At 34.5% G+C, this 25,560-nt stretch overlaps 1 long non-coding RNA gene and 1 pseudogene across 1 annotated transcript; both read right to left on the bottom strand.

Moving 5' to 3' along the window:
• Positions 1-2,881: 2,881 nt before the first annotated feature.
• LOC148770547 (uncharacterized) lies at positions 2,882-3,579 on the bottom strand (annotated as a pseudogene).
• Positions 3,580-12,399: 8,820 nt separating this feature from the next.
• Positions 12,400-14,188, bottom strand: LOC148770546 (uncharacterized). Its single transcript, XR_016031403.1, has 2 exons — positions 13,085-14,188; positions 12,400-12,685 (listed from the first exon to the last, which is right to left on the bottom strand). It is a non-coding gene; the product is annotated as an uncharacterized LOC148770546 (long non-coding RNA).
• Positions 14,189-25,560: the final 11,372 nt, after the last annotated feature.

Genomic DNA, 25,560 nt, shown 5'->3' with positions numbered 1-25,560 from the left:
CTCCTCTAATACTGATAATTTCCAATTCAAATCGCCCAGTGCTCCCTGAATATTTCATGGAACAAATAACTGTGAAATCTTTGAGATAAATGCTTTATGTTTATGAGAAAGTTTTATAGGACAAATGTTTGGTAATGGAATGTTGAGTGCATGTTCTGGTTCCTTTTCTAATGGCTATTGGGATATCAAGGTCAATAGGAATTTCATTTGAAGGTTATGTATGTTCAGAAATAGTGGGAGTAACCGTGGGTAAGTTATGATCATGTGTACCTTGAACATTCAGAGAATCATTGCTCGGGAATTCTGACTGGCTTTGCTAGAAAACAATAGCAGACTATCTACCTTTTTTACGTTTCGTTCTTCTAGAATAAACTTGAAGTTCAAAATTTGGCTCTTGTGAAGCCATTGGTAGCATTTCTTCGCCTAGTAGAGAAACAATAATGTTGGCACATTAGAGTGCCAAGAGATTATAGGTTTTTCAATACTTGAGTATCATTTCCCTGTTTATGAAAATTAATATTTAAAGATACCAAAGGAATAGTGTTCGATAAGGAAATAACATCCCAAAAATTTGATTCACTATTTCGTTTCTCCCCCTTAAACAAATTTTCAAAAATAAGGAAGATTTCCACAAAAGATACGTCCATACTAACAAATTTTTTTTTCGTTGTCCGATTAAAGCATGTGTACCCTTTTTTATTTGGGGCATAACCAACGAAAACATATTTTTCAGTCCGATTGTCCAATTTTAACAGAAGTCTGTTAGGTAGATGAACAAAAACAGTGCAACCGAACACTTTTACATGAAGATTAGAAGAAATTTGGGCTTGAGCAAAAAGATTTATCAAAAAATCGAAAGGTGTACTGTATTTAAGAACACGAGTTGACAGCCTATTCATCAAATATGTGCTGTCAAAACAGCCTCTCCCCAAAAATATTTTGGAACATTAAAGTAAATGTTTATTTTTTCTTTCAGCAGTGCCATTTTTTTGTGGAGAATCGATACTAGAGGATTGGTGACAAAATTCCCTTTTCTTTTATTTTTCCCCCCTAAAGCTTCATTAAAATATTCGGTGCCATTATCAGTGTGAAGAATGCCAATATTAGTTTCAAAATTGGTTATCAATTTTCAGATAAAAATTCTAAAAATAACTTTTTAACCTCAGATTTTTCATGTATCAAACACACTCAACACAAACGAGTATGATCATCAATAAAGGTCACAAACTATATTTTCCCAGAAATGGTGGTGATCTTAGAGGGACCCCAAACATTACTGTAGATTAAGTAAAATGGTTTCGATGATCGATAAGAATTTAAAGAATAAGTAGTCCGCTGACTTTTAGATAGAAAACAACTTTCACAATAAAAAGATGAACAATCCAATACTTTAAACAAAAGAGGAAATAAGTCCTTAAGATAATGAAATTAGGATGTCCTAGTCAAAGATGCCATAACATTATTTGTTCTCTATTAGAAGTAGAACTAATACTACTCAAGCCTTGAACCTTTTTATTACTGAAGATATCATCATAAAAATAGTAGAGACCATCTGTGACCTTAGCACTACCAATCATCTTCCCTAAACTGTATTCCTAAAATCACAATGTGATTCATTGCAAATAACACGACAATTAGATTCTTTGCATAGCTTACTGATAGATAAAAGATTGCAAACAAGTTTAGGAATATAAAGAACGGACTTAAGATTAATAATATTTGAAAGTTTGGTTAAACCTTTTCCTACAATAGGGGAACATGAACCCTCAGCTATTCTAACTTTTTCAGAGCCCGAACATGGTGTATATACTTGGAATAAGTGGGGAATACTTGTCATATGGCCAGAGGCCCCTGAATCAATGATCCATGGGTTAGGAGTGGGATTTAAATGACAAGATAAGGCGTTTGAATTGTTAACTGTTTGAGCAAGGGAAACATTAGGAATACCCAGTGTTCTAAAAATCGGCCGAGGCGGCCGATTACGGTCTCCGAGGCGGAGGCGGTCCAAAACCTTTACAATTTTAGTGTAAAGGATTGAAAAATCGGTTTTTTGCCTGTGAGGCGGTTTTAGGCGGTCTGAGGCGGTCCGAGGCGGTCTGAGGCGGTCAAACTTTAAGGCGGGTCAAACTCGGTGGCAAAAATCGGTTAAAAATCGGTTTTTATTTTTTATTTTTATTTTATTTTAATTTTATAGTTCAAAATAAAAGTTGGATTTTAATAAAAGAAAATATGAGTTTATGCCTTATTTTGTTTATGTTAATTGTTATTGTTAAAGAACTAATGATGTATGCCAGGAATGTTCAAGAATAAATGTAAATTCAAAAAAAATGTTTTTTTATTTATATTTTATAAGGATATTTATGTATTATGATCTTATAATTATTAAAATTTTATTATGTTATTAGGATATATACATGATGGAGATATAACTATCTTTAAATATCTTTTTATGTTTGGAGTATTATAAATAATATTTAGAAATATATTATATTAAATTTTAAAAACCGATTTATTTCCGATTTATCACCGATTAATCACCGCCGCACCGATTAATCGTGAGGCGGTGCCTGACCGACTTGGACCTGATTACCGCTTTTTACAACCTTGGGAATACCATAAGAAGAATCGGATTTCAACAACTTTAATTAGTAGGTGATTCACCTGCTCTTTATTAAAGGGAAATGCTTTGACTTCATGAGTTGATGCTATATAACCAGATTTGTCTTCTGTTTGTTCTTCTAGTTAATGGGTTTTCCATGAATTTTCCAGCATGTATCACGAGTATGGCGAGGCTTTCCAAAATGATCGCACCAGACACGAAGCTCATCATTAAATTTTTTGCTGATATTTGCTTAAGTAGTAACTAAGGCTTGAGTTCAAATTAGTTTGATAACTTCTTTCCCAACATGACCATCCTATAACTTTCTTCCCTACGAACCTCTGAAAAAAATTCTCCAGGTGAAGGTAGAGGTTGTCTCCCAATAATTGTTCCCTGAACTTCATCGAATTCGAGATTCAGCCCGATAAGAAATTTGAAGATGCGATTATTCTCAACCGTCTTTTTATAATGATTGCAATCTTCAGGTGATTTCCATTCATAATCAATTAATAAATCAAGATCTTGCCACAAACGCTTCAAGGAGTTGAAGTATTTTGTAACACTTTGATCTCCCTGACGAATCTCTCCAGTTTCAACGTTAATTCAAAGACTTGTGAGTGACTAGCCAGGTTATAATACATCTGGTTGACATTTTCCTAGAGTTATTTCGCAGTGCGGTAACACATATAATTAGAGTTGATGTCCTCCTCCATGGAATTCACACAACCAAGTCATTACCATCGAGTTTTTTGCATCCCATAACGGGTAAGACGGATCTTTGGTCTCTGGTTCTTTCTTTTTTTCCTGTTAGATAGCCCATTTCCCCTACCTCTAATATACATCCGCACGGATTGGGATCAACGCAGAAAGTTTTCACCATTTAAATTAATGGTGGTGATTTGGATAGAGTGGGTGTTAGGGTAATTAGTAATTTTTGTTTGAGTAATAACGGAAACAGGTTCTGATGTATCATCAGACATAGTGGCTAGGGCGGTTTATAGAAATATCGCCAATTGCTCTAGTACCATGTAGGTGATCAGAAAGAATAGGAAAACATTCTATATTGTTGTATTGAAAACGTTACATGATGTTTTTTTTAAATAGGAACAACACAAAAACTAAACTAGGAAATAAAAATATATGCATTGACTAATTCCTAATTACCCTGATACTTAGATATTGACTTATCTATTTAGACACCTATCAAATCCCTTAAAGTATGTATCTATTAAGCGTAATATTTTCTAATTCAACATCATGATATAATTGGATAACATGGATAATTGTATTTGATATACTAAGTTTAGTTATCCTCTGTATATTGTTGCTTGCTTCTCAATAGTTGAATTATCATACATTTCTCGTATCTTGTCCGAGTCATGGTAGTTAAGCATGTGGCATCTCGTGATATATATTGCGATACAGTGCGGTTCCAATCAAAACGACAAAAACCGGGTTATGTATCGATTCTGCATAAATACCGATAATTATCACGAGATATCGTATCCTATTGTTATATCATGATACACTATTTACAATATTAGCCCAAAATAAAAAAAATCAAAAAACAACGCGATATTCAACAAAAAAGAAACGGATTTGAAGCAAATCTCTTTAACTTTCTTAAACAATTCAAACCCTAGTGATGTTTCTCTTCACAAAACAACTGTTATAGACCGTGATTTGAAAATACACATTTTTCTGTTCAATAATCCTCACAAATATCGGAACCATATTTCAATTTCTATATATTTTAGTCATTCAAGGCCGATTAAAGTGCGACTTTGGTTGGGATTCACACCATTCGAACGACTCGCCATTCAGAGCCATATTCTTCCGTTTTTAGCGCAATTATTATTGGATCTTGTGATGGGTTCGTTCAATTTGAGGTGGGTTCATTGATTTGTCGGGGATTAGTACGATTTTCAGCTTAATTAGTTGGGGTATTTGTGCGATTTCAGCACTGCTTGGGATTGTTTGTACGATATAGCATTGTTGGGGGTTGTTTGTGCAATTATAAGCATTGATTGGGGTTGTTTGAGCAATTTTCAGCATTGTTGGGGGTAGTTTGTGCGATTTTCAGCACTTTTGGTCCAATAAATTTAAATACCAAAAGTTTATATTGATAAGAAGACATGAGAAAAGCCAAAGTTGAAGTTGATGAACTTGAAGACATTGATGAAAATCAGGATGATGAAGATTTAAGTGATAGCGGTTTCGAAGATTACAAGTGATTGATTATTTTTTAGAAATTAGGGACTCAAGTTTTAATTTGAATGATGTTATTTGATAAGCAAAATGACTTTTGTCCTGTTTTATAATGTAATGTTGAAACTTGAAAGAATATCTATTTTGAAATGAGTAGTTTGACTTTAAAATATTTAATTGTATATGTGGATATATATATATATATATATATATATATATATATATATATATATATATATATATATATATATTTGGTTTTTTTTAATAGTTGGTTAAATATCTTACGATATAAAACAATACACGGTATGGTACGATATGTGGAGGAAACGATATTCGATATATTTTTTATTCGATAACTGATATGAATTCCGTAGAACTTGTTACGAGACCCAAAAACTTACGCGGAACCAAAACTTGATACGTCCAAAACAAATGATTCAAATTGGTGGAAACGAATAATGACCCCATAGCTATAAATAAGTAGATACTATTACTATAATGGTGATATATTGAACCCGTGGCTTTAAGAATCATAAACCAATATTATGTCGCAAAGAAAATTACAAGAATTCACTTGTAAAATCTCGAAGTTTGTTGTACAACATCGAAAGAGAATCAATCTCCCAACAACTCAATTTATTCATGCATAAAAATAAGGCCTAATGACAACCTATTTATAAAGTCTAGAAATATTTTTTTACAAGGAAAATAGCTCTTGATCTGGGCTAATTCGCCCCGAGCCCAAATCATAAAGCAAATAGGCCATAAATGAGGCTCAAGCCCACCAACCATCCCCATTTTCTCTTCCTTTCGGCCCAGACCTAGAATATCTCTCTCTCTCTCTCTCTCTCTCTCTCTCTCTCTCTCTCTCTCTCTCTCTCTCTCTCTCTCTCTCTCTCTCTCTCTCTCTCTCTCTCTCTCTCTCTCTCTCTCTCGGGCACACACCCCAAGACAAAGATGATATGCAAGGATAAGATGGAAAAATACAGAAAGAAGAGCCATGCATTAGAGCATCCACAATGTTGCTTTCCATATCCACTCTCCAAACGCCCATATGCCACATAGTCACATTCATCCTCCTTAACTTCTGTATAAAAATGGATCACACTTATACACTCTCCTAATTATTTTTTGCTCCGGTGGGTACATTTTAGTTCTCTATAAAATAGTTCTCTAAATATTAAGTTATAATAAAATATTCATTATTAACATAAAAGTTGAAAAATATTTTTTTTTAAATTCATATATTTAATTAATAAATCATATATAATTCCTAATTAATTAAAATTTTAAATTACACATATTTTATAATATTTAATTATATTGTAAGTTTCATTAGTTTATTTATTTTATCTATATGTATATACAATGGATTAATTATTAAAATATAACTATTACATATGGCAGAAAAAAAATAACTGTCACAATAATATAATTATAGTAAAAGATTCATTTATTAGGATAAAATTGTTATTACTTTAATCTAATTTATTTCAACTTTTAGTGTGAAACTAATTATATTATAATAGAAAATATAATTTGTAAACTAAAATATCTCAGAGGAAAAAAATATTAATAACATATTAATTAATATTTTAGTTATGGTTCAAAAGAAAATAAAAATTGATCTCATTATTTTAGAAAGAAAAAAATAAATTGTGGATATGAGCATAGGAGGGCGTGACATGTGGGGTCCATTAATTATTGTTAGATTGCTTGTTAATTGTGGCGAGTTGTGTAGAGAAGCTCCAAAATTTGGAGAGCTATGTGGAGTTTAACTTTTCCCATTGGAGGAGTTTTTCCTCTCCAAAATTTGGAGAGCTTTATTTTTCTGATACTAATGAGTAAGGGCCCGTTTGATAGGTTCTGAATCACCTCTGATTGGGCAACATGTCTGATTCGGTCAGATATCTTTTCATTAAGTGCATTTGGTAAAGACTTCTGAATCACAAAATTTTGCTCTTACCTATCCAGACGGAAATTTCCATCTGATTCATTAAGTGGTGCACTGAATTAATATTAGGCAAATTTGTCCTTATAAAAAAATTAAAATTCTAACTTTATCTCTGCAGTAACATACGTCATCCCTTTGAAGTTAATTAATTATTTGACCACAATCTTCTTCTTCAAAAATAAGTAAATAATAGTTAAATTTTGTGTTGTATTTTTTTATCTTCTTTTTATTTGTATTCTTAATATTTACGTAATAAATAAAGGACAACATAATAAAGTTGCATTATTTAAATATAATAAACTTTCAATTATCAAACAAATATTATTTGGTGTTTATATTTCAAATTTATTTATTATTTAAATACTTGAAACTTAATACACGTAAATGTGTTTAATGTCAACCAATATTACATACTTTGCTAATTAAGTTAATCAGGTTAATCAAGAAAAAGAATTACATTTATACAATTATTTGTTGCTCATATAACAAATATTTTAGTATTTCTCCAAGGCTATAATAGTAAAATAACCTTATTCAGACGTTACTAATATTCAACTATCAAATGAACTTAGTGGTTCAGCATTCAGTATTAAGACACAACTCTTAAACATTCAGATGTATATTCAGCATTCAGCATTCAGTACTTAATCCTATCAAACAGGCCCTAAATTTTAAGCCCATCGTGGATGCTCTTATTTTAGGGGGAAAGAGAAGAAAGAGAGAAAGCTTCTCCCTCCTTCCAAAAAAAAAATCAACAACCCTTAATAAATAAATAAATAAATATATATATATATATATATATATATATTGGAAGGGGGGAGGGCGGCCAAGAAAAGCGCACACACACATACTCAACAACTGAGAAACACAGAAACCAACTAGAGAGTTGAGGAAAAAGTACACCCAAACACCTTAAGCATACACGAGAGACTCAGTACATTTCTATGGTGTCAAAACGAACCCCATCAGCTCCTACCTAAAGTATAATAAGGAAACTTGAAATTAAGATATTAACAACAATAAAAATACTCTAAAATACTACAACCTAAATGTGTTGGGGCAGACAATTCTATACAAAGAATAGGCAAAATAATGGGCAAAGAGAATGGACAACAAATAAACTTGACCTCTATAGAAATGTCTACTATATAAAGAAAACGTTAGTGCCACTATTTTCACAAATAAATCTTCATTCTTTCAACTATTGTAAAAATATATTTATTACATAATGGCTCCCACTTCAAGTTGGTCCGTACATGAAGATTTTGCAATCACCAAAACATTCATTACAGTGTCGGAGGATCCAATTCATGGCGCATGTCAAAGAAAAGGTGTCCCATGGAAGAATGTCATATCCTACATGGACCAATTACTAGAATTTGAGGAAAAAACGTATTCTAATAGAACAAAAGAGGCCAGAAAAAGTCGGTAAAAGAAAATTAGAGGGTGTTTGGCTAAGCTTATTTTAAACAGCTGATAAGCTCTTATGTCTGATAAGATGTTTTTAGAGCTGATAAGCTGTCACATCTTATTTTTATGATTATTTTTTAGAGTGTTTGGATAATGAACTTATTTCCTATTTTTACACATTATAAGATCTTAAATAAAAAGGTGGGGTACAGGTACTTATTTAAAAAGATCTTATTTGGTTTTCAACAGCTTATTTTAATAAAAAATAAGATCTTTTTTTAAAAAATTACCAAACACTTTGAAAGAGCTTATAAGCTCTAAAACATCTTATAAGCTCCTTTTAACATCTTATAAGCGTAGCCAAACACCCTCTTAGTCTATATTTAAATAAATGGAACTCGGCAGTTCGCCAAGCATCAAGTAGATACGCAAGTGGTGCCAATCTTTTGGATGAGGTAAATGTTTTGATGATATCATTTCGTACTCAATACTATTCACATGATATATTATAATATTTATTTTGTAATTGTGAAATACTTAATAAAAATGTGATTTAATAAGATAGAAACTCCAAACATCAAGTCGACGACACAAAATTTTTTACTAACTCGAGAAGACACTTGGTTGTGCACGTGCATTGACTTCAAACTCAATTTATGACATTTTCCACTCCGAACCTCTCTCCGATCAAAACCGTAAAGTTTTAGATATTTAAGTTGGCTTCCAAAGAATTTCGAATCACCCGAATCACAAAACTGCCAGATATAGGCGAGAGATCATTGAAAGAGGTGACGTCAAAGTCGAGAGAGTCACTTCGGAGGAAAATATTGCAGATCCCTTCACCAAGCATTTATCTGGATCGGTCCACGAGAAACACCAAGAGTCGATGGGACTTAGATTTAAGAGTAGTTGGCTTTAGGTCAAGCGTGAGATTGTTAGAGTAGGTGATCAAAAAACCAACTTGTGGTTGTGGTCTTTCCATATTCTTGTAATAACAATTTAATTTGTATTAACAAAATTCATCTTTTGGCATTCTATATATGTTATTCCATGCAAGACTATCAATATAGTCCTAATGAGTTACTCTATTACTTTGAATTGGTCTAGTAGAATCGTGAGATAATTCAATATCAATAATGTAACTGTTAAACCAAGTTCCTAGTCAATGTGTTACGCCATTAAGGATATTTGTATTTCCCTTATGGGACTAGAACTTAGTGTATGTGTAATGCGTCTCGTCAGTCATCGATGTTGTGACATTGACATACTTGAGTGGGTGCTCATGTATAGATGGATTCAGTGAACTCTCTTTCCCTACAAATCTCTAAGTGGTTCCTAATTACTGAGTAGAGATTTTCTATGTTATAGTTGTACACATTAATCCTTGAGACCCAAACATTACCATGGCTTCACTAGATGGCCAGTTGTGTCGTGATTTGTCCCTAAATCTCATTGAAGACCGCTCCAAGGGCCAAAGTTCGCAAAATCCGAAATCTAGTGTGAAGTGTGTGCACCGTAGTAGGGGATTCGAGTGTTTGATCAGTCATGGATGTCCCATGTGTTCTGATGGTTTATAATCTATGGAGTCTCTGGCCAGAGCTAATAGTGGGGTGATTAGGGAAATGAGTTTCTCTAAGTCAGACACGAATGAATTATATATATTACCTAGAATGTTCGTACAACTATTAAACAATGATAAGGTCTCGATTGACCTGGCCTCAAGTTTAATCGGGACATATGCGTCAGAGGGATCGTATTGTACGTAACTATCTTAAACAATTTTTGCAGACACTTCATTTGTATCTAAGGAATCATGATGCCCAACTACTAGACGTCAATCTTGATTCGTTGGGCATTCACCGATTTGATTGGAGATTAAGTTAAAAATAAGTTATATCTTAATTGAGACTCTAGGGATGAGTCTCTATAAGAACAATGAGTTGTTCGAATTACAAAGAGTTGTGAGCCCACAACTATCTTGCACATGAACCATTGAGGGCCACACTTCTCATGTACTAGAGATCCTTGAATATAGCTAAGATTAAGTTGTTATTCTTTGCATAATTGGAGGTCAATGTCATTGGATCCAAGGTTCGTAACTGTTAATTGCGAATTGGAATAAATAGAGAGAAAGAAATCAACAGGAATTTTGTGAACTTTCTAACTTGGAAAAATTTCCCGATTTAGCAGGTGCACAGAATTGGAATTTTCCAAGTTTAGAAATAAGAAAATTTCAAGTGGCACTCGTATTGACGAGAAATTTATGCTCGTCGCAAATATATTGTTATATTTTTCTGTGGGGTCGTTTGTTAGAAACGAAGCATGCGGAGATGGGCCGAACAAATTAATGAATCCGATCCATAATTTAAGCCCATTAGGGTTAAGAACCCTAGTATAAATACAATTTAAAGACGAGTCCCAAAATCCAAGCCGCTCTCCCGCTCGGCTGCACACACGAGCCGCTACTCCGCTACCTAGGACAAAAAATAATACAAAAGACCATTTTAAAAAAATTGAAACATATTGATTTTGACACTAAGGTGTCGAAAATGTGAGTATTTTCGACACCTAAGTGTCAAAATCAATTTGTTTTTTTTAAATGGTTTTTTAAATTATTTTTTTGTTAAAAAAGAGAACAACACATAAAAGTCAGTAAAATACACTTGAAAATATTTATCCCAATTGATTTTTTTTTTTTTTGGGGGGGGGGGGAGCAATACTGTGGAAAAATGAATAGTTAGTTTTTGACATCTAGTTAGTTTTTCCTTCTTGGATACGGTCCGAAACAGCCGATGGTAGACGTTTTCCCCGGCAAACAATAAAAAGAATTAAATTCATCAAACAAGTTTAATAAAGGTTATTTGCGAAAACCCCACCATAACATTTTACAGTTAGTGTAGACCCAAAAATATTTTCCCTTTTTTAGATAAATTCAAGTTTTATTTACCAACTTTTTTATTAGGATCTCCCTATAACACCCTTATTTATTGTTTGGAATAGATCCAATTTTATTTTTCTATTCGACTAAATCTATAATTTCATATTAAATTATAGAGGCTATTTGATAAACACCCTCAATTGCATTTTGACTTCTTAATAAATCCAAATTTTAATTAAATTTTTGACATAAGTTCAATGGACTCACATTACCCAAAATACCCTAACTGAACTCATTAGGCGTAAATTACGTTAATTATCTCAACCTTGTATCATTTGGATTTCTTTATCTTTATACATATTTTTAATTATGTTTTATTTTTATTTATTTTTATTTTAAATTTTATTTTCTTATTTATATATTTCTTTTCTTATTATACAAAGTTGGTTTTATTTTTCTTTCGGTTTTCTAATTTTAATTTTTAAAAAATTGGTTTTTTTTATTTCTTTTCATTTTTTTTTGGAAATAAAATATTTTATTAAATTATCTTTTTTCATTTTTTATAATTTCGATTAAAAAACTATTTTTTTTTTGTTTTTTACAATGTTTTCTTTTTATTTTTTCTTTTTATTTTTCTACGAGGTCATCAAATTGAAATCCACTACATATTTATCGAAATCCGCTATATATTTATCGAAATTTACTACATATTTATCGAAATCCACTATAAATTTATCAAAATCCACTATAAATATATCGAAATCCACTATAAATTTCTCGAAATCCACTAGAAATTTATCAAAATCCACTACATATTTATCGAAATCGACTACATATTTATCGAAATCCACTACACATTTATCGAAATCCGCTATATATTTATCAAAATCCACTATAAATATATCGAAATCCACTATAAATTTATCGAAATCCGCTATATATTTATCAAAATCCACTATAAATATATCGAAATCCACTATAAATTTATCGAAATCCGCTATATATTTATCGAAATTTACTATAAATTTCTGGAAATCCACTATAAATTTCTCGAAATCCACTAGAAATTTATCAAAATCCACTACATATTTATCGAAATCCACTACATATTTATCGAAATCCACTACATATTTATCTAAATCCGCTATATATTTATCAAAATCCACTATAAATATATCGAAATCCACTATAAAATTATCGAAATCCGCTATATATTTATCGAAATTCACTATGAAATTAATTTAATCAAAATATAAAATTAACGTAATCCCCACTACAAACTTATAGGAATCCACTATACCATTAACATCACCCACTACAAAAACAAAATATTCCGACGTAAACCACTAATAAAAAAAAACGTAAATTCACTATTAAATTAACGCAAATCCACTACTAAATAAACGTAATTCACTATTAACGTATCTAACGACTAAACATTTACCAAAAACAACAAAACCACCTACTTTTATCGGAAACCACTATAAATTCTAAGAAGGAAACATCAAATTTCAGTGAAAAAAAAAACTATAAAATCAGTATAAAGGACACCATCTTATCTCCAATGAAACCCATAGCATGTCATCCCGTTGATATCATTTTGGACTCTCAACAAACTGCATTCACCTTTGCTGGCCTAAACAATGGGTCAACCATTGAATCACCACAAAACAAGTTTATCCCAATCCAACTTATAATCACAGGAGCTCTAGAAATTAGAAAAATATATAAAATAAAAGTTTGCCAAAAACAAATTGAATTGACAAAAAATATTGGGAAGGGTTTCGTTTGCAACGTTTGATGTTGCAAAAAATATTGAAATAAAACACCTTTTACGAGAACAAATAACCTTGCATTTTTTCCAATGCGTTCATTGCAGGATAATTTTGCATTTCAATATTTATTATCACTTCCAAAATTGTTTAATTCACAGCCAAAATTGTTACAAAATTGTTCCAAAATCCCTCAATCAAAAGGACGATTCACGAAAGATCAGAAACACAAAAAAAATGAAAAAATGGCAACGACCACTTACCATCGTTTCCCAGTTTTCCGAACAACCGATTCAACCACTGATTTTTTCGCCGCCGACTGCCTCGATTTCTTTCGCCGACGACTTTTTCTGAAGATGGCGAATCTTTTGCCGAAGAAGATGTCGCCTGCGTCACCTGTATGCACGGAAAAAAAAATTATCGGCAACGACGGCGACCTCGAGTCAGATTTGGAAGATCGTCCTTGAGTTGGATTTAGATCTGCGAATCATTCCTAATCAGCTTGACGGGCGGGGCAGCGGCACAGTGATGAGAGAAAGAGACATGGGAGCATTGGTTGTGCAGAGAAGGGAGATAGAAAAGAAAGAGGAGAGGCAAGGGCGGCGGTGATGAAAGAGACATGGGAGCGTGGTAAGAGCAACTCCAATGGTAAAGTATCAGAATTGATCATCAAATATTAATTTGATACTCGTTTTATTATTTTGATACTCATTTACTCCAACCGCAAGCATTAAATGAATCATCTAATTTTAAATATAAGCATAAATATATTTAATATTGACACGTGTCAATTTTTAATTGGTTTGTTGGGTAGTTAATGTTTTGATACCTCTTTTTTCAGATGCATTTTTGCATCTCGGGAAGTTGAATATCAAAATAACTACCAATTTAATTCCCCCATTGGAGATGAAAATTTATGTTTTGGAGCATCAAAATAGAAGTTATTCCGTTTAATTCCCCATTTAATTCCTCCACTGGAGTTGCTCTAAGAGAGAAAATAAATTGAGAAAAAAGAGACGGTGGTTACCAGGCTAAAATAAACTGAGAAAGGATATTATAGGAAATTTGTATTATTTATGACTAAATAAAAATATTTTAGATTTATCTCAATAAGTACTTATCTAATGAGGGGGGTTTGTCTAATAATCCCTAAATTATAATACTTCAATTACACCCTATTCTAACCATATATTCATCGCAAGATCGTAGCTTTTTTTCTTAGTTTTCTCATCATCTTCTCTATTCACGGTTGCCGTCCTCTTTCTTCTCTCCACCGCCGGCTTTATCTCTTCTCTCCACCATCGTCGTTACCTCTCTTCCCCTTCACTCTCCACCGCCGCCGTGCAATCTCTTTGCAGTGGTAAAAAAATCCCTGCACTTCTGCAACCCGACATAGACCTCATCTCCCGTCGGCATATCCAAAATGCGGAAAGGGAGATAAGGGATTTTTACAAGACAAGGCTGCCTTTTTATATGGTGCCGAAAATGGTGGTGTTCAAGGATGAGTTTCCTAAGGCGTCTACTAGTAAATTCCATAAGATTTTTGTTTAGAGATATACTCTTTCTTATCTATTGTGATGTGCAATTATACTTTCATTAATTTATTGCTAATTTATTATGTGGGTGAAATCTGATCACCATTTTCTTAGAAGATGTATATATCGATTAATTATAATAGTCATATTTTTCTACCAAAATTTGAGGTTATAGTTTTTGGGAGCAGGCTTCGCCTAAAGTCAATCGGATTTGTGGGATAAACGGTGTTCCAGATTTGACTTGGAGTCGCCGTTGTTGTCGACAAATATACCCGATACATGCACGAGCAATAGAGAAGTGGGTGTCGATGCACTTACAGTAAATAGTGAATTTTGGATTGTCATGGGACATTAAGTAGTGGATTACGTTAGAGGGACGAGGGTTGACAACGCGCACAGTGAATAGTGGATTTCAAATTCAAACACTGAATAGTGCATTTGAAATTCAGGCAGTGAATAGTGAATAACGTTAAATTTATAGTGGATTACGATAATCTTTCAGTGAATTTTATGTTCCATATTTTTTTAAATAGTGAATGTTCATAAATTTTGATGATCGTAATTGATTTCATTTTTTGGTAATTCTATAGGAAAAAAATTGATTTTTTAAAAAACTGAAATAAATAAATAAAAATAAAATAAAGCAAGAAAAACTCAAAAAAAAAAATTACATAGTAGATTATGTTAATTACATAGTGAGAAAAAGTATAATAAAAAACTATTTAAAATAAAATTGAAATTAATTTTTTTTTTTATAAAAAAGTTAAAAATAAAATCAAAATAAAAAAATGAAACAAATTTAAATATATGTAATTCAAGAGATTATCTCAAATATGAAATTTAATTTGGGTTTATATTATGTATACATAATTTATTTCTTTTTTATTGAATATAACCGTGGTTAATGAGATAGTGGGCTATTGGAAGGGATTATCCGTGAAATGGAATTAAAAATTGGATTTATCCCTCTTATGAAACTATATAAGAGGGTTATCTCAAATAGCCCCTTTAATAAAATTGGAAAAAAATAAATGAAACAATCAATTTCAATAACTAGCTGTCAGTTTTGGAGTTTCTTTCGACAACTAGCTGTTCATGTTACAAATCTACTGCAACTCATCGAGTTTTATTCACAAATCGACAGCTAATTGTCGAAAGAAACTCTAAAATCGAAATCTAGATGTCGAAAAAGACTCCAAAATCGACATGTTCAGGTCGAAAACAAGAGACGAAGCATTCAAATGAAATTCAAGACAAAATAGACCAAATCAAGTGCACCTAACAACAATTAATCAATATTCAATGCTCAATATACACATACTCATCTAATAATCATCCTAAATTGTCTAATTTAACAAGATTTTGGAAATGCCCTTAGAGTTTGTACAAGACACTATAAATACAATATTTATAAGTTTTTCACAAATACACACAACCCTAGCCGCTCTCCTCTCTCTCTTACGCTCGGCCGCTACCTCTCCGCCCTAGAACTGTCGCCGCCGATCATCGATTCCACGCGCCCCTGCCGCTTGTTGGTAGTTCATTTTCTTGTTTTTCATCGTTTGTTCTAATTTTTGTGTGTCCAGTGCCACGTAAGTTGTAGAATTCAATATACGAGGTGAAATCCAAGAGGAGGAAGACAAGGTTGCTGCATCGTCGCTACACCGCCGTCGCACGTGCTAGCACACGCCACTGCTCCTCCGCACGTGAGATTCACGCGCCGCCATCGAAATCGCGCATCTCGTCCATGCGCCGCCGTTTGACTGCTACATAACCGGATCTGTTATGAGGCAGCAAGGTAGTGTTAAGTGTATATTTTTACACTTAATTGTACCTTTTAATTGGAGCTTTTGGTGTGTTTTAACGATAATTGGTGCTTAAAATGATTATTATTTGTATTTTAGGTACAAATCGAAGAATTGGCAACTTATGGGGTAAAAACTGCAAATTCAGAGAAAAGTGTGCCAAAAGTAAAAAAATCAAAACTCTGAAGAATTAAGGACCGGACGGCCGTCCGGATTTCAGAGTTATTTCTCGCACGGGCGTCCGGGTTCACGAAGTGGCGCAGTGAAGGAAGTTTAATTACACAAGGAAACCGCCATCTTATATTTTTGCACCCTATTTAAAGGCCAAAAAGCACACAATTAGGAATCTATCTTTGAATACACGCAATCGAGGACGAGAGAACGGAGTAACGAAGACGAAGACTTACGAATCTTCATCATAGTTCTCCCTTTTTACTTTTATTCAACAACTTTTATGATTTTTCGTATTTTTATTATGTTTTTCGTAGAGAACATGAGTAGCTAAGTTTTTAAATCTAGGATTTTGTTGGAACCCTATGTGGTAATTCGAACCTATTTTTCTACTATTATGCAAGTTTAAATTCTTCGATTATTTCTTCTATCTTGATCTTATTTAGCGCATGAACGTAGCTAATTTATGTTGCTATGTGTTATTGTTAGAATTGAATCGACAGATCGTTTTAATAATTAGAACAGGGATAGAAGAGCCTTCGAGTAGTTTTCACCGAATGAGTGTGTTAATTGCATGTATTATCGTAGACATACAGATAATACCTTAGGTAGCCGTTTTCGAGACTTGTTATTTAATGCTTTATTCATACTAGGTTTGCATAGACACATAGTGAATCGTTTATGAATAATAGACTTATAATACACGCGACAACGGGTTATGGGTAATTTTGTGTCTTGGGTTAATAATCGGGAATCGTAACTTGCATGATAGAAGATTAATTGGGTGAAGAATTATCGCATAGGGAGAAGATAAAATCCTAGATCCGTTTTTATATTGATATTTTCTCGTGATTATTTGCTTTCTTAATTAGTTTAATTGTTTAATTGATTTAATTTGACAAACTTGCGTAGGCTGGATAAAAATCATAATTGTTAGAGTTGGTACTTAGGATTAGATAATTTGAGTATTCCCCCTGTGGGATCGACATCCGACTCTCACGAGTCCACTTTACTAATTATTTGCGATACGTGCACTTGCGTGTTAGGTATTTAGCCCCAACAAGTGGCGCCATTGCCGGGGAATACGGCTAAATTATTTATTTATCCTAATATTAAATTTGAGCAATTTTTCTTACTTCAGCCGTTTTATTTATTTTATTTAATTATTTTATTTTTATTATTTTGTTTTAGGTACTTTTTATGCGAAGAGGACACGACACGAACTTGCTACCTCTTGATCCCGAAATTGAGCGAACGTTTAGGCAAGCCAGGAGAAATCAACGGTTAGCTCAAAACGCTCCAGCAACGATGGAAGAAGAGATTAATCGTAGGGGAGATGACCAAGGGCGCCTACCGAATGCGGTGGGGGAAATCGTCAATGAGCAAGAGCAACGCCAGCTAATTAATCCACCACCTCGTCAACGAGCACTGCAAAAGTACACCGTTCCAACACTCAATGGATTTCAATCAAGCATCCAGCAGCCCCCCATTGAAGCCAACAATTTCGAAATTCGAGCGGGACTCCTCACTATGCTCCAAAACAATGGGTTATTCAGCGGATTGGCTCACGAAGATCCACATCTCCACTTGGTCAACTTTCTCGAAACGTGTGATTCGCACAAGATGAACGGAGTATCACCCGAAGCACTGCAACTCCGCCTGTTCAAGCACTCTTTACAAGGAGCAGCCCGGGAATGGCTACAAACTCGAGCGCCGCACTCCATCTCGTCTTGGCCCCAACTAGCACAACTCTTCATGAACACATACAACTCCCCAACAAAAACTGAGAGAATCCAAAGAGAAATTCAAAACTTCATACAAGAAGCCGGTGAAGCATTATTCGAGACGTGGGAGTGGTTCAAGCAGTTAATAAGGAGGCGCCCGAATCACGGACTTCAAGAGTGGCGCCAACTGCAAATATTTTACGATGGATTGCAAGACGAGCACGGTTCGAGGGAAGCGGGTCGATTGGAGTGCCAAGGCCATAAACTCCTTCTACAACATCCGACATGAGCCATTCAATTGGGAACAAATGCAACTCGCTGTAACAAGAGATCAACTAGGCGAGGTGTTGTGCGATGGGCCCCCAATTTGGTCCGAATTCTCCACCGAGGAGGAATACGAGTTGGAGTGGAAAAGCATCCACCAAATAGGCAAGGCGTGCCTTACTTTCATATGCGCCAACCTCATCCCCACCCGCTCGTGGACTCAAGTGGACCATGAACGGTGTGCTCTTGCATATTACATTTTAAAGGGCACACTGATGAATATTGGCGAAATCATATCCGACCGTTTTTGGATCTCCATGATCAACAACTCCAAGGGGTTCTATTTCCCTTGCCTCGTTACCGGCCTATGCAAGAAGGCGAAGGTCCTAACCAAAACGACGGATATTGTCACACAAATTCGGAAGCCGATTAGTAACCTTGCGGCCCGACAATTCAAGGCACCCATCCATGGTGGAGAGCAACCCGTTGATGGCCAACAATTAGCTCCACCCGAGGGTCCGAACAAGTTCGGACTGCCGTTTTCAAAGGCGAATGGAGCGAGAGTTCGTCATTACTAGAAATCGGCTTGCCACGGTGGAGCAGGTAGCAATCACTTCAATTATTCTCGTGCGAAATTAGGCTCCAAAAAGGTAGATCCATTTTTTCAATGATTTGATTATCCATCTAATAGTGATTATACGTAGACATTAAAACATGAATTGTATAAGTGGTTGATTTGATTATCTGAACAAGATTATTAAAATTATTTTTTCTATAGGATGCTTGTAGATTTACATTTAAGTTTATTTAAATTTCCCGCAATCATGTATATAGTGATAGCAAGACAAGGTACGGATTGATTATTGTTATTGTGCACGTGTTTATTTCATTAAATTGTTTTTCAAATAAAATTATTTAAAATTTTTATGTTTCACTGTGTAGACGTGCCTGATTTCCAACAATAGTATCCCTTATTTATTAGAAAATTGTTCTCATTCATCATTATTATCATCAACATGACCATCATCATCTTCAACATCATCTATTTGATCACGTTCATCCCACAAATGTGCTACGAATCTTCTCTTTAGTTCATTATGTCATCCTTGATTTATCAGATTTCAATGTCGATCAATATAATTAGCATATTTTGTATTCCTTAAATCTCTTGAAAAGTTAGCAAGCGGGACTATAGATGCATGCAAACATGACTTCATGTAAGTCTTATTTCTTCCAGAATCGAGCTACTCCGCTAATAATTGCAAACCAAGCTTGAAGATCTCCAAATGCCCATTCTACATCTTTGCGATATGATTCATGTTTCTGCACAAAATATTTTTCTTTGGTGCATTTGGGTACACTAATAACTTGTACTAAAAAAATGATCATTTAGGATAAATACCGTCAAATAAATAATAACCGTCATTATAATTCCTAACTTTGATTGAATAATTAACTGATACAGATGTACCATTGGCCAATGCTTGAAATAAAGTTGATTTTTTTTAAGACATTAACATCGCTATTTGTACTTGGGAAGCCGAAAAATGCATCTCATATACATGTATCAGCTACCGTTACTGCAACAGAGAATGCAACTACGGTAAACCTACTGGCGATGGACATTCTCTAATTTGAATTATAATAGTCAAGACTATTTTGTAGAAGAAAATATGGGTTGAGAGGGTGATATTAAATCAAATCACCATAGTTTTATGTGTACCGGTGATTTAGAAATGGAGTCATTAGCAATAAGCCACTCATATAGATAAGAAATAATGATATGTCCATCCATTAAATCTTTATTTGTAATAAATCCCTAGAAATTGTATTTCCAATACTATTCTTATGTCATTTAACATAATTTGTCTCAATTATTCTTTTTTTCTCTCTTTCCATAACAACAATTTAATTCCAAAAAATCTACTTCCAAATTCCTAAAAAAAATGCTACCAAATAAAAAAAAATTGAATTTTTTAGTTTTTATTTTTTATTATTTCGGATTTATTTCGCATTTTTGTTTTAATATTTTTTTAATAAAAATAGTTTTTTAAATAGAAAATTGAATTTTTTTTCTCGACTTGTTTACTATGCCGAATATGACTATAGTTGAATATGACTATATATTGGACTATATCAACTGTAGTCATATTTTTTCTTTATATTGCAGTTTTTTACATTTTCAATTTAAAATTCCGATTATATAGTGTGGTACAATCATGTTTACCAAATTATATAAAACAAAGAAGATTGCCTATTGTTTATGAAAACAATCTGATCAACATCCACACCAAAATCACAATTTGAATGTTGTTATTACAAGACAACTTAAAACGAAAATATAGAAAATATTTGAATATGACCGCAGTCACATTAAACAATAGTCATATTCGAATATGATTATAGTGGATAGATCTGGAAAAAAACAAGAATATCGAACTTAATGGAAAAAAACGAGAAGCTTAGCTACCTCTTCTTTGGTTTACAACGGAGGCCCTCCCATTTTTTGTGAAAAAACTCGTATTCGTTTTGAATCGCATCTTTTTTCTTCGAATTCTTGAGAATTGATCGGAACCACTCTTGCTCATCATCATATATTCTGCTATTCGTGATTCGCGTAACAAACAAGAAATTAATAAATCACTAATCGAGTGAATCGACAATAGTCATATCCGAACCAGACTATAGTCACGTTATGGCTGCTTCAGATCAGGAGAGAAAAAAATAGAAAAAGAATTGAAAAAACGAAAGGGATGGAGGGCGAGGCTACGACAACGACGTAGAATGAAAGAGAGGGTGAGGGAGGCGGCTACGGTGGTGTTGATGGACAGAACTGAAGAAAAAAACCCAGAGAAATCGAGAGATAACGAAAAAGGGGAATCTCCATGTAGAAATCACGAATCCGACGAAGAGCGGCGACGAGGTGGGGGAGGCACCGCCGCCACCACTTGTACAAGACGTCAATGTGGTGGTGTTGGACGAGGGGGGAAATGATCTCCAACATCGGCGGAGGACGACCTCCTGGATCGGGTTTCGGCTGGGCGACAGTTGAAAGGTATTGTTGACTCCGGTGGAGATGAGTGCACGAACAACGGTGGCTAGGGTGAGTGGACTACGTTAGTGGTATAAAATAGAGGAAGGAAGGCGGCGGCGGTTACAGATCTGCAGAAACAACAGAAGAAAAAAAAAGACTCAGAGAGAAAGAGAGAGATAATAGTGACATATTGTTGAATTTGAATGCCTATATAGTCCACTCATCTGTTGAGACAGACTACATGTTACGACATTAGGTGTGGTAACGGAATTCTTGTGTTGTCACAGTAACTAATCTACTAAAAGCAGAATAAAGAACACAAGAATTTAATGTGGTTCGGATACCAATGTACCCTACATCCACGAGGACTTGCAAAACTAGTTCAGATTTAAGTGTACATTAATAGGACTTAATAAAACACTAAAGACTCCCTCTTTATGTGATACGCCGTTCTTGCACACGACTCGAACTTGTTGATAATCAAAGCAATTCCTCCTCCGCACTCTTGGACTTCCTCCAATGTTGAACTTCCTTCAAATGGCGGATCGACCTCTCCCGAGATCTTTTAAGCACTTCTCCCGAAACGCCGATCTTCTTTATGGCCTGGTAGAAGAAACCTGTTCTGTTGCCACACCTGCCGTGCAGACAGGGCTGCAGCACGGGCTGCACCCTTCAAAGCCTTTATGCTGGGATTTTTCTTATTAAAGCTCCATCGGACTCATATGAGGTTGAGGGCCTTATATAGGCACGAAATCACCACCCTAAACCTAACTTGGGCCCTAAGAAATCGATTTAACTAGGTAATAGAATCCTAGTCGATTTCTACTTCTATTCTAGATAAGTACAAAAGATACCTAACTAGAATATAATACATGGAAATAAATCTAAGTCCTAATAAAAATATTACAAGAATAGGACTCTAATTAATTCCAAAATAAACATGGAAAACAAATCTTTGCCAATCTTTAATTTCCACGTATGGCGGATTTCTTCAATCTTCACTAACGGAAATTTGGTGCCAACAATCTCCCCCTTTGGCATAGATTGGTTAGAATCCATGTTTAACAAGAACTCCCCCTGCAGATGAGATTTACTCCCCCTGCAACAAAGATATCACTTTTCTTCACCCGTCTTGGTCTTCTATCAGAGTGTCCCATCACGGGGCACGTTACAACGCAGCGGAATTGGGTGAATGCCGTGACAGACTTCCGTCTCAACCTTCCTTGTGAACACACGTCATCCAATAAGCAAAGCAAACAAATCAAAACCCAAAATCAGACACTAAGTATATCTAGTGACCCGCTCTGATGCCAATTGTTGATTTATATGCCTATAGAAATCAATTAACCTAAGTTGTAACAGTTAAGTTGTGGAAACAGTATTCAGTTACAACTATAATTCTTGTGTTAACACAGTTATAAACTACTTAAAGCAAATAAATGAACACAAGGAATTAATGTGGTTCAGACACAAATGTGCCCTACATCCACGTGGACCTGCAAACACGATTTCACTAGTTCAGATTTACAGTGTACATTAATAGGACTTATTAAAAATACTAAAGACTCCCTCTTTATGTAATATGCCGTTCTTGTACACAACTCAAACTCCGCGTCTCTCTCTAGCAGCTCCACTCCGCGTGATTGATATGCTAAACTCTTATTTATCAATTTCCATCTTTTAAAGCATTTTTGGCCTAACATGTCCTACTTTGTGACAGAAATGACAAGTTGGCACAAACTTTTTTGTATAAGACTGTGAGGCAACATGTTGTGGAGTAGGTTTGACAGTATTATTCACAAAATTAATTTTTCGATTTGGATTAGGTTTACCATCGAACTTACTCCCAATATAGCCAAGACCAAGTTTATCAGGATTTGAGGGATGAGCATTTAAAATTTCATCTAACCTGTTTGAAGGAAGAATCGTAGTGCGATTTAACTTACTGACTGATGCCTCTAACGTTGTTGCGACAGGAGAGTTGTCACACTTCAGGTTGAGGCAGGGTTCAGCATTTCTCATTGGAGGAGGATTTTTCTTGATCTGCCTTGTCTTATTGCAATCGTTGTTTCGCAATTGTCTCAGCAATTCTTTTAGATTGTCAATATCTTTCAAAGCAAAATCCTGTTTTACCTCCAGTACCTCATTTTCCAATTCAAGCTCATCGATTTTGGCCTTCAGGTTGACTTTAACTGCTTCATTCTCCTCTTCCAGTTCCTTTACTTTCTCCTTCAAACGCTTGTTTTCATCACCAACCTCATGACATTGCTTTAGAAGATCATCCAGTTGCTGTTGAATCATCTCAATGGAGCATTCTTCATCATCCTCTGAATCTTCTTCTCCTGTGGGCAAAAAAATTGTGTTTAAGTTTCTATGATTTTCGAGATTACGAGTAGCATACCTGAGGTGTGGCGGCTCAGTGCATGAGACATCATCCTGTGTTACTTTAGTGATCCTAAGGTGTGACGGCTCAGTGCATGTGATATCATTTTGTGTCGCACCAGTAACCCTGCATGTACCACAGAAGTCAATACTTGTTTCACATCACTTGCTTCACTGTCATCATCAGATTCAGAGTTATTGTCACTCCAGGTTGTGGCAAGTGATTTTCCTTGCTTCTTTAGAGTGTTTGCACATTCAGCTTGAATATGACCATAGCCGCGACATTCTCTACATCGAATCCCCTTCCTCACTTCTTGCTTATTTGTAGGACTTACGGGTTTTCTTTCAAAACTTGTAGGATGTCCATTCATATCCACGAGTTTTCCGAAGTTTTTAGCTATTAGAGACATGGATTTTGTTAGCTCGACTTCGAGTGCTGTCATGGGAACTGGGGGCACTGATGAAGTTGTAACAGCGACTGTTTGTAGAGCAATTTTTCTTTCTTTATCTATTTTGCTGATGTTCAACTTGTTCTCAAAGGTCTGCAAATTTCCCATCAGATCTTCAAGTCGCAATGAGTCCACATCACTTGCTTCCTCAATAGCTGTGACCTTGTATGCGAATCGGTCTGGCATTGATCTCAACACTTTACGAACAAGCTTGACTTCAGGATAGGTTTCACCAAGCCCATGAGCTTCATTCGCGATATCGCATAGTTTCGAATTAAAATCGCTTACGGTTTCATTCTCTTCCATTCGAAGATCCTCAAAGCGAGTAGCGAGCATCTGAAGTTTTGATAATCGAACAGAGGTTGTTCCCTCATAAGCTGTTTGTAATTTTTCCCATGCTTCTTTGGCACACTCACATGCTGAGATGATTTTGAATTGATTGATATCAACTCCATTGAATATGGCATTCAATGCTTTGGAATTCATATTTGCGGCAAACTGTTCAGCTTTGCTCCTGTCTTTTTCATGTTTCTCAGTTTGAATTCCTTTTTCATCTGTGGCAACAGGTCGTTTCCAGCCAGTCAGAACTGTGCGCCATGCATCTTCATCCATTGACTTGATGAACATCTTCATCTTGGTCTTCCAATAAGAGTAATTGGTTCCAGTAAGCATTGGTGGGCGAGTCGTGAAACCGCCTTCCATATGAGCATTCATAGTTCCTATGGAAGATAAATGGCAAATAAATCTAAGTCCTAATAGAAGTATTATAAGAATAGGACTCTAATAAATTCCAAAATAAATATGGAAAACAAATCTTTGCCAATCTTTTAATTCCAGAACTTGGCGGATTTCCTCGATCTTCAATAGCCGGAAATATGGCGCCAACACATATAAAATTATATCACGTTAAAAACCTAACCACATAAGAGCACTTTAGTTTTATCATGTCTGGTCAGGAGGGTCTCACTAATTCAGATTGAGATTTTTGGACTCTTTATAGTCAATTGGGTTTAATTTCAAATATTTTCTAAATGAGTGGTATTGCATATTACCCCTTTAAAATTTTAGTTTGGGAGTTAAAAACACTTAAATTAGATGATAAAGATTGGATTCGATGATAAATGGAAGATGCTCTTAGCATATACTATTTGTATTTTAGATAAAATGATTTATGATTCGATGCACGAACCATGAATCAAAATAATTATATAGTTTCTAATTATATTCTTCGTATCAAACGATCGAACGAGGTGTTAGAGAGTAGATTATTTCATGCATCTCAAGATTTTTATTTTCTTCATAAGACTTTTTGAAACAAGATTATGTTCTATTTTTTTGTAATTTCCAAAGTTAAACTCAAATGTAATAAGTCAAG

The sequence above is a fragment of the Erythranthe guttata genome, chromosome 5 (assembly GCF_056151865.1).
Source record: "Erythranthe guttata isolate IM_541 chromosome 5, IM_541, whole genome shotgun sequence".
In the NCBI taxonomy this organism is placed as follows: Eukaryota; Viridiplantae; Streptophyta; class Magnoliopsida; order Lamiales; family Phrymaceae; genus Erythranthe; species Erythranthe guttata.
This window is presented reverse-complemented; position numbering and strand designations above follow the sequence as displayed.